The sequence below is a fragment of the Mirounga angustirostris genome, unplaced genomic scaffold, assembly GCF_029215605.1.
Source record: "Mirounga angustirostris isolate CCGP_5_RB_7025 unplaced genomic scaffold, mMirAng1.0.hap1 SCAF_9, whole genome shotgun sequence".
NCBI lineage: Eukaryota > Metazoa > Chordata > Mammalia > Carnivora > Phocidae > Mirounga > Mirounga angustirostris.
In genome coordinates this window covers 93,319,036-93,329,969 of record NW_026991717.1, presented here as the reverse complement: position 1 = coordinate 93,329,969, position 10,934 = coordinate 93,319,036, and positions in this window count along the sequence as shown.

Below are 10,934 nucleotides of genomic sequence, written 5' to 3'. Positions count from 1 at the left end.
TTGGCTCCTTCTATTTGACAATAATAAATTAATTAAGAAGGAAAAGAGATTATTTGGTGAACAAATGGTTAGATATAAAGAAGCATTAATGGATAACCAGGACTCCTTCAATATTATTTTTGTATGGAATCTTTGCACAACACATATTCTCCCCCCCTCCCATCACACATATATGTAGTGTGTGTGCGTGCATGTGGGTGCATGTGTGTGCGTGTCTACACAGACACAGACACATACACTTATTGACTTATTTATTTTAATCTTACAAAAGTTTAAATTTTTTATGAAGTCACAAGTTTCCCTTTACCGTTTCTGCTTTTTGTGTTCTGCAAGTCTTTATCACTTCAAGACTGTAAATAAAGTCATGTGTCTTTTCCTCTAGTATTTTATTTTATTCTAATATTTAAGTCATTGATCCATCTGGAATCTATTTTGTTATAAGACATTTGGTAAGGATCCATATGTTTTAAGATGACAAGCCAACATTTACTGAACAGTTTTATTCCTTCAAGAAATCAGAATGTAAACCATGAATTTAGAGGCACCTGTATAGCCCCATGCACTAGAATATTCTTCCCAATTCTTTGTTACTTCAAATTGTATTATTATTACCCAATTCTTTTCTTGTAAGGCTTTGCTCTTGGAAACCTGTGAGAGAAAAATTTTAAGTTGGAAGCTTTTATCTACATTTTAGTGTGAATAAAGGATCTGAGCATAGTTATGGCATAAATACTGTTAGAAAACTTTGAAGCCTTGGGACTGTACAAAGTAAATGTGAGAGGAAAATCACTTAGGGGGTAAAAGTGAAAACAGGTATTAAGAAACAGAAAGTAGTATTGGGGCGCCTGCGTGGCTCAGTCGTTAAGCGTCTGCCTTTGGCTCGGGTCATGGTCCCAGTATGAGGCCATACACTGTTTTTATACAATTTGCTGTCTCTTTTGCACTTCTACTTCCTGTCTTTCACACTTTCCCTGAGGTCAGACAGCATTGCAGTGGCCTTGGCAATATGGGGATCTGGCTAAAAGAAAGCTTTTTGAGAAGGCATTTAATATGGGCTTAGTAGGGTATATTTATATGGTTTGTGATTACGTGATATGAGGATAAGTTATTGCTAGTTGTTCTGGTGTTGAAATTGCTTCTAAGCGTATACTGCCTACCCCCTGTGAGTACTCACCCAGCACTGTGATACAAAGATATATGGTCAAAGAGGTAAGTGCTTATTTAAATAATTGAGAGAGCTGAAATATACCATTTTTAACTGCAATTTGGAAAGACATTTTGGGCATTTCACTTAGGACAAGTGAAAAACACTATTTGGCAATACTCTCAAATTTATTTATTAAATAACTGAGAAAAATTAGTGGATGGATAGATAACAAAAAAAATGCAATAATGATAAATAATATCAATAAAAATATTCTGTAATCAAGAACTAAATTACTGCCCAAATTTCAGATCATATCAATAAGCAAAAATTTTCATTGAAGTTATAAATAGCCCTTTGCATTGTTTTTACAATGCAATTAAAGGAGAATAATGAATTGTTTGAGCCCATTAGAAAAACATTTAAATTTCAGGCTGACCTGACATGAGACGCTAAACCACCGAAGGAAACATGTAACTTTGGAGAAGGTATTAACAGTGGTGTGTTAATACATGTTTAATAACTGGCTCTTCAGAAAAAACGTAAACAAAAGCCCCAATTTCTGGTTTTGCCAAGGGTATAAATACTCCCACCACGGCCACTTTAATCTACCAGTATCATGTCACTGAACTCAAAGTTAGGAAGAGATGCACACAATCAGCTCTTATGAGTACAACTTAGATGAGTGGTTTCCAGCCCTCTCATCACAGTATTACAAGGAGTGTATCAACTGTAATCTGGTTCTCAAGTGTTGTTTGTTAATATTTGAGAGTAGTCATTGCCCAGAAAAAGTTGAACTTCCTTGAAATATTAGAGTTCATATGTGGAAAGAGAAAAGGGTTTTCTCAATTTGACAACAATCCTAAAGATGTGCATGGCATTAATAATATTCAGTTGTGAGACTGAGAGAAACTTCATATGTTATTAGTACAAATTTCGACAATCTTACGGGAGGAAAAACTGACTTGAGTATCTAATGTTCATAAAAATATTAAAAATAATAGCCAATGGGGAGGAGATCAAAGAATATATAGCCAGAAAATATAAGAAAGATTTTAAAAGTAGGTCAGGCAGTTAATGAAAATATATTATTTTTAAAACTTTGTTCTGTAAGTTTTGTTTAATAGCAACTTACAATTTACAATTTATTTTATTTTCTCATTCTAAGTAAATATTTGCTCTGTACTTAATTTAGTATGGATAGTTTGCATTCTTTTTCTTAAAGAGGGCCCTCAAATTTGTATTGCTTTCAGACGCACAGACCCTGGATGTGCCATACAATTGATTCATAATTAATCTCAGAGCCAACAGCTTACCTTTCAGATGTTTAAGCCTGTACAGTTGTGCTGACCGACGATAAATTTTTTTTTAAGATTTTATTTGTTTATTTGAGAGAGAATGAGATAGAGAGAGCATGAGAGGGGGGAGGGTCAGAGGGAGAAGCAGACCCCCCGCCGAGCAGGGAGCCCGATGCGGGACTCGATCCAGGGACTCCAGGATCATGACCTGAGCCGAAGGCAGTCGCTTAACCAACTGAGCCACCCAGACGCCCTAAAAGAGAATTCTTTTTTTTTTTTTTTAAGATTTATTTATTTGAGAGAGCGAGAATGAGAGAGAGAGTACATGACGGGGGGAGGGGCAGAGGGAGAAGCAGACTCCCCGTCGAGCAGGGAGCCCGATGCGGGGCTCGATCCAAGGACTCCAGGATCATGACCTGAGCCGAAGGCAGTCGCTTAACCAGCTGAGCCACCCAGGCGTCCCATCCGATGATAAATTTTGAAGGAGAAAAACTTTTTGTGCTTACAAATGAGTTTTCTTCAGGATCCACCACTTACCAAATTTTATTTCTGGGTGAGTCATGTAATGTTTCCGAGTATTACTTTTTCATTTTGAAGATCAGGTTAACTTGTTGTTTTTTTTTTTTTTTTAATTTTATTATGTTATGTTAATCACCATACATTACATCATTAGTTTTTGAAGATTTTATTTATTTTATTTATTTATTTGACAGAGAGTGAGATAGCGAGAGCAGGAACACAAGCAGGGGGAATGGGGGAGGGAGAAGCTGGCTTCCTGCTGAGCTGGGAGCCCGATGTGGGACTCGATCCCAGGACCCTGGGATCATGACCTGAGCCGAAGGCAGACGCTTAACGACTGAGCCACCCAAGCGCCCTACATCATTAGTTTTTGATGCAGTGTTCCTGATTCATTGTTTGTGTATGAACACCCAGTGCTCCATTCAATACGTGCCCTCCTTGATACCCATTACCAGCCTAACCCATCCCCCCATGACCCTCCCCTCTAGAACCTTCAGTTTGTTTCTAGAGTCCATCGTCTCTCATGGTTAATCTCCCCCTCCAATTTCCCCCCCTTCATTCTTCCCCTCCTGCTATCTTCTTCCTCTTTTTTTTTTTTAACATATAATGTATTATTTGTTTCAGAGGTATAGGTCTGTGATTCAACAGTCTTACACAATTCACAGCACTCACCATAGCACATCCCCTCCCCAATGTCTATCACCCAGCACCCCATACCTCCCACCCCCCACCACTCCAGCAACCTTCAGTTTGTTTCCTGAGATTAAGAATTCCTCATATCAGTTAGATCATATGATACATGTCTTTCTCTGATTGACTTATTTCGCTTAGCATAATACCCTCTAGTTCCATCTATGTCGTTGCAAATGGCAAGATGGACATATTATGAGCAACTATATGCCAGCAAATTAGATAATCTGGAAGAAATGGATGCATTCCTAGAGATGTATAAACTACCAAAACTGAACCAGGAAGAAATAGAAAACCTGAACAGACCTATAACCACTAAGGAAATTGAAGCAGTCATCAAAAATCTCCCAACAAACAAAAGCCCAGGGCCAGATGGCTTCCCAGGGGAATTCTACCAAACCTTTAAAGAAGAATTAATACCTATTCTTCTGAAACTGTTCAAAAAAATAGAAATGGTATTTCTATTTTTTTTTTATGAGGCCAGCATTACCTTGATCCCCAAATCAGACAAAGACCCCCTCAAAAAGGAGAATTACAGACCAATATCCCTGATGAACATGGATGCAAAAATTCTCACCAAAATACTAGGTTAACTTGTTTTTGTATGCCTTTTAAGATAATTATTTTGGAGAATTGAGTTAAGTGATGTATGGGAAAATATTTTTATAGATTAATGAGATACATGTCATCCCTAAACATAGCTTTACTCTTATTTTATATACACAAGATATGTTGTGGTATTATGGTGAACTTCCACACAGTGATCCTCAAAACTTACTAAATTTTCCAGAAACAACTTGGTAATATCATTTAATTATGTTAGAATGATGTCAAATGAATTTGTTAAGACACACTTTTTTTTTTTAATTAAAATTCATACAAAAATAATCTACTTCAAAGGTAGTTTTCAATTAAGATGATGAGGAAAGTAAAGCTTTAGTATACACTCTGCTCCTGAATTCCTTTAGATTGTCTTTAGAACTATTTTAAAATAGTATTTTATGCAATCCCAAGGAGAAATAAAAAACAATTATCTTCTAGATTTAGTCAGAATTTTATAAACCCTCCTACTGTCCAATAGAGAATTAAGAATTCTTATTTCTTTGAAATCAAGACTGACCAAAAATTGGCAGGTCGTGGGTTTATTTGGCTGATTTTAATTCATGTTGTTACATGCATCATAATTTTTTTAATACTGGTCACTGGCACTCTTTGTGGCTAATCCACATTTTGCTGCTTGAGTGACTGATGAGAAGCCTCATTATAAAATATTACTTTGTCAAAGAAGCCAGCCTTTATTTATGACCAGTTAGCTCCTGGATGTTGACCTTCAGTTAAACCAATAAATAAATTGAAGCTACTTTTGCTAGAGCTCTATAGTAGTAGTTCATGAATATATAAATAGAATAATAAAATAGATAACCAAGAAGTCATATATCTGTCCATATATGGATCTATAACTTAGCATATGATAAAAATGTATTTTGCCATTAATAAAATAATATGAAGTACATTTATTCTTACAGAAAATGCCTAAAAGTAATATAAAAATCAGGACATAAGAATGGTACATATAAAATTATTGTGAGAAAACATGTCCAAATCTTTAGTAGTCTTTATCTCTGTATTTTTGTCATGCATATATGCTAATTCTTCAATAAATATGCATTATATTTTTAAGCAGAAAAAAATGACTTTTTGAGACCATCTTTATTTCTTCTCATTAGCCTTTTATATTTCAACTCTACTAGGCACTATAAACTAGATTTCCATTCTCCTTTATGTTGCAGTGCCCCCACCATTTATAAATGGCTTATTAGGTCTGTGGGGGTGAAGGATGGAAATTACAGAGTTTGAAATAACCTTGAAGTTAGAAGGCACAGTCCTGAAGATTTTCCTCATTTCTGACATCGACTACAAGTTTGGGGGATTCCCCAAACGAACTTCAGGTTTGATAATTCACTGTAAGGACTCACAGAACTCACTGAAGGCAATTATTCTCATGGTTATGGTTTACTACAGGGAAGGAAGACAGATTAAAAATCAGCCGAGGAATGAAGTACAATGGGTAGAGTCTGGGGGACTTACCAGACCAAGGAGCTTCCTTATACTCTCCCTACTGAGTTAGGATACATTACTCTTCTAGCATTAATTTGTGACAACAGGCATTGAAACCAACCAGGAAAACCTGTCCAAGCCCCAGTGTTCAGAGTTTTTATTGAGGATCCACTATGTAGTCATGATTGATTGATTGTGCACAGGATAATTGAAAGTCTCCAGATCAACTAATAACACTGACCCAAAGACCTACTTCATATTGTTGGGCTTTCTGGCACTGTCAGCCCTCAACCTAAATTACACTGTTAGACTATCTAGTATCACCAAATTCCCTAGGCAAACAGAAAACCCTAGAAAGTACTTTCCAGAAGCTTTGGGCAAAGCCAAATTCTTTACACAGGGACAAAGCTGATCGATAATGTAGTGGTTTACCATGTATTCTAAATAGTATGGCATTTTATTTCTGATCTAGTCCTCCATATCTGCTGATGGAGAGGAGACCAAAACACGAATGGATTAAAATGTTTGACATGTGAGACAGAACTTTTAAGAAAGCCTTCCAAAGTCAGTGCTTTGTCAATTAGAATACTTATTTCATAATTAAAGAACTCTTATATCTAATTCCTAAGATTGACTGTTCACTTTTATTAAGAAAAAATTATTCAGTGGATAAAGAGATTGTCTATTAAACATACAAGATTCATTTAACCTAAAATACAATTGGGTGTTTTGTTACAAATGATTAAATAATATCAACATTTAACTAAATATTTGCTCATGTATGTCTGTAAACCTAGCAAACAAGATAAACTTCATATTATTGTCAAACAACTAGGGCAGCAGGGGAAAAAATAACATTGCTCCCAACATTATGCTTTTTAAATAAATGGACAGGTACTTAAATATAAAGCACAGGAAGCCCATGCACTCAATATGTGGGAACACAAGCCTCACACATAGCACCCCAAACCAAGATCAGAATTGTCAGATTGGACTAAGTCCTTTTAAGAGAGAAGGACTTTTAAATACATACATAGATTCTTTGTATTGAGTTATCTTTAGTATAGCATTTTTATTATTATGCTTTATTATGGCATTTTCATTATTTTGATTATAAATTATATCTTTGGTATAGCATTACTTAAATATTTATTTAAAAACTACACATCAATTATTTACTATATAAATCTGATTAATGCAGCTTATAAATTTTGTATAAGTATGAAACTTAAACAAGTAAACAAGTAAAAATTTACAAACTAAAATCAATCAAATTCTAATGCACATACTTATGTGTTACTTCTCTCTGATTTCATCCTCACCTATTTTTTCCAATTTTCTGGAACAATATAAAAAAATCACTCATTTGGGGGGAACTTGTGCTGTACTACCAAAGCATGAAGGTAAGTGTACATACTCAGTTCCTATATCCAAAATAAAAAAAAAAAAAAGATTCCCCAAAAGAGAAAAATCAAAATGAAATATCAGCCAAAAAAGAAAATGCATTAGACACTTGGGACTAAACAGTTAAAATCATCTGACTATACTTCTATTTACAAAATGTGCATTTGTCAAATACATAAGAGGACCATTGTGAAACAGGTGCATGAGAGACAGGCAGCATGACCGCCCATTAGCCATGACAATAGACACAATCAGCTGACTTTGAAGAAAAGCCAGCCATAACCATGACTCTTACATTCACTACGCAACTCTAGGAAAATATCAAGTTGCTCATTTAGGCTATCAAACATTTTGAGATTACAGTTCCCAGTGTGAAGTTACTAAGAAACACAGATGAAAATGACTGTTCATCATCAATGGAAACTTCACACTTCATTGAGAGCCCAAGCGGGAACATAATCTCTTAATCACAATATACTGTCAAACACCAAGTGATGAGACACTACGTAATGACTCAGTGATCAACAATGTGGACGGTTCCAGCAGCAGGAGAGGACATCCAGGGTGCCTATCAGTATTAGTATATTAGTATTAGTATAGTAGACTCCAATGCATAATCTTCTTTGAGAACAAAGTCCACGTTTCGCTCTTTGTGAAATGGTTGTATTGGGATGTTAAAGAAGGAAAGAAAGTGCTGCATTGAACGGATACATAGGACTATTCTTTTCCAGTCTTTGCATGAAGGCAGAAGAAATGTGATTGTCTAGTGTTAATTCCAAGTACATAAAGTCTACCTTGATGCATACCTGATCAACAAGTACCGGTGTATATTGTTTTATTGTGCCTCATTGTATTGTGCTTCACAGATAATACATTTTTTAAAATATATTAGAGGTTTGTGGCAACCCCCTGTTGAGCAAGTTTATTGGTGCCATTTTTCCAATAGCATTGCTCACTTTGTGTCTCTGTGTTACATTTTGGCAATACCTGCGATATTGAAAACTTTTTCATTATTATTGTATTTCTTATTATCTGTGACCAGTGATTATGATAGACTGAAAGCTCAGATGATGGTTAGCATTTTCTAGCAATATTATTAAATTAAGGTGTGTATTTTTTTAGACATAATGCCATTGTACATTTAATAGTATAGTTCACACATAGTACATTATACTATAGTATAGTGTAAACATAACTTATATATGAAATGGGAAGCCAAAAAATTAATTTGACTCACTTTATTACAATATTCACTTTTCACTTTATGGCAGTAGTCTGGAACTGATCTCCCAATATCTCTGAGGTATGCCTGTACAGAATATTGCAGACCTCTTACATAGGAGTTGTAGAATAGGAAAAAGAAACCATGGAGGAAAGAATTCTTCACAGTCAAAGCTGAATCATCAAGTCTAAACATGTTTACCTGCCTCATTTCTAAGGATTCCTGGAAGATGATCTCTCTGACACATCCCCAAATTTACTTTCCCAGATTATGCATTATTAGCTTTAGCCAAGTTTGTTATTTCTATTTTTTCCTGGGTATGCAGAGCTAAATGGTGGCATGCTGGAGCCAGCTAATATTGGCTGACAAAAGTTGATTGTGTGCATCTGTCCACATCTACATCTTCATTGATAAGACATTTGTGACTGAAATTGATGATGGAGTATTTACACCACAGAGGTCAGTTAACACTGGAAGTTGTGGTTTTATTCTCCCTACCCCTGCTCCCCAATAAGCAGGCTGTTAAATACTTACCAACACACCACTGTACCTCAGTAGTGTTGTGTATTCATTCAAACATTTATTATATGGGTCACATGATTTGCCAAAAACAGGTGACAAACAGTGAGCCATATAGACATGCTCCTTGTTTCCACAGCTCTTAACAGTCTTATGTAATTGACATGCCCCTTTCTTGTCTTATTCTTTACCTTCACCTATATATGTCTTACTCATTCTTTAAGCCATCTCTATTTTATATGAAACCAGTGTCTCCTTTTCCTAAATGTTTATTGCACTTATGAAAGTAATAAATTTAGCAAGTAAAAAAAATCAGATTTTCCATGTGTCATCTTCTTGACTATATTTCAGGCTACTTCAAAGCAGACAAGTTTTATACTTTTTTGCAAGGTTTTCTTAGCATGATGCACATTGTGGGTGTCAGGAGCCAGAAGATAGGGGACATTAAATTTTTGGAATTGATGGAGGGTAATGCTTTTAACATTTAAATAGAATAGTGTGGCTCATCCATTTTCTGCAGGGTTCCCTCTAATACTTACAAGGCTAGGGAAAGAAGTATAAATGAAGAATCCCAGTCTGGCTCTCACCTTCTCTTCCTGCCCCCTGACTTTGTCCTGCAACTGTAAGGGGCCCCATGCATAAACGTAATAGGGTGGCCAACCTTTCCATTTTGCCTGGGACTAAGGTGTTTTGGAGGATACAGGACTTCAATGCTAAAATTGGTACAATTCCAGCAAACCATGATTGGTCACCTTTAGGATTAAGGAAAAAGGATTACACAAACAAGCCCAGATAACACAACATCTGTTGGTCAGCAAATTCTAGGTGTTTGAAACTCAAAGCAGGACTTAGACAAGTGTCATTGACGGAGATGGTAATTGAACTCTGTTTGGCTATATTCCTTTTACCTCACAGACTCCTTTCCCCCAGGATGATGACAGATTCTAGGCATGTAGTAGCAGAAACAGATGCAAACATGTTTATAATGTTAAAGATATTAAAAGCATGTTCACGCTATCCTCATTTCTTTTCTTCAGTCTTGCAAAGCCTTTCTTCCTGACCTCCCTGCATCCATCTTTTGCCCCTTCCAGTCCATTGACTATATTATATACAACAAGAATGATATTGACCATATTTTATACAATAAGAGTGATAAAAAAGATAAAAAAAAGATTTAAAAAGAGTGATATTAACCATATTATATACAACAAGAGTGATAAAACCTGTGTAAAGCTCTTCAACGTTCTTAAACCAAAGAGAAGATTCCCTAATTTGGTAAATTGGGCCCTGCATGACACACAAGGCCCCCCTCATACACATACTATATTCATATTATGCCACTAACCTCCTCACTCATAGTCATACTGACCTTACTTTAGTTCCTGAAATGGTTCAGGTTCTTGCCTGCTTCAGAGCCTCTGCATATGCCAAGCCCCGCGTCCATAGTCACTATATGAAATCTCTTTCTTGATAAAGTTGTCCCTGTCCGTTCCTCAGGCTAGCTCAGGGCTTCATCCCAGGCCCTCAGGGCTCTACTTTTCCTTTTTGGCACATTTTGTACTTAGTAATAAGATGATATATTATTTGAGTAGCATTCAAGTCCTTTCCTACACCTGTAAGCTCAGTGAGGGCAATACAACCTTCCTTGCTGCTTTCTCTCCGTATTCAGGCTTACACAGTAAATAAGACCTATTTGAGGAAAATCAGAATGTAGAAATAAAGGAAGAAAGGAGACATAAGCAAGCTTTAATATAATATGGAAAAGTTCTCTAAATTGGGAGTTTTAATACTCCTTTATTAGGAGTTATTTTGTCAGAACTTATTTGTTTCCCTTTTTATTTTATTTATTTATTTTTTTAAGTGGGCTCCACGCTGGGTGTGGAGCCCTGCACAGGGCTTGAACTAACAACTCTGAGATCAAGACACAAGCTGAAATCAAGAGTCGGGTGCTTAACTGACTGAGCCACACAGGCGCCCCTATTTGTGTCCCTTTTAATGAGAAAGCATGAGTGGAGTATATTCACATTGGAAGGACTTTGCTCCATGTCATGGATTTGTGAAACAGCACTAAGGAATCAAA